The sequence below is a fragment of the Theobroma umbraticum genome, unplaced genomic scaffold (assembly GCF_002168275.2).
Source record: "Theobroma umbraticum cultivar Fairchild unplaced genomic scaffold, ASM216827v3 scaffold_299.0, whole genome shotgun sequence".
Classification (NCBI taxonomy): Eukaryota; Viridiplantae; Streptophyta; class Magnoliopsida; order Malvales; family Malvaceae; genus Theobroma; species Theobroma umbraticum.
This window is the reverse complement of record NW_018397285.1, coordinates 1,025,165-1,025,433: the sequence shown is the minus strand read 5'-3', so window position 1 is coordinate 1,025,433 and position 269 is coordinate 1,025,165.

Genomic DNA, 269 nt, shown 5'->3' with positions numbered 1-269 from the left:
AAATTCATTAGTTGTTTGTGAGATGTGTGTCAGTTAAAATTTCACTATGCAAGTATACGTATCAACTAGATAGTATATTAGCAAGCAGAGTATCGATCTTACAGGGAATTGATCTAAAATTTTACTAAGTACTAAAATTAGAACAATTTATTTAAATAATTAAAATCTGAATTCTAATTGAACTAAAAATTGCTCAACTAAAACTAATTTAATTAAAAATTAAAGCAACAAGATAATTGGGTAAATAGCAAATCAAACAAGCCTAGGAT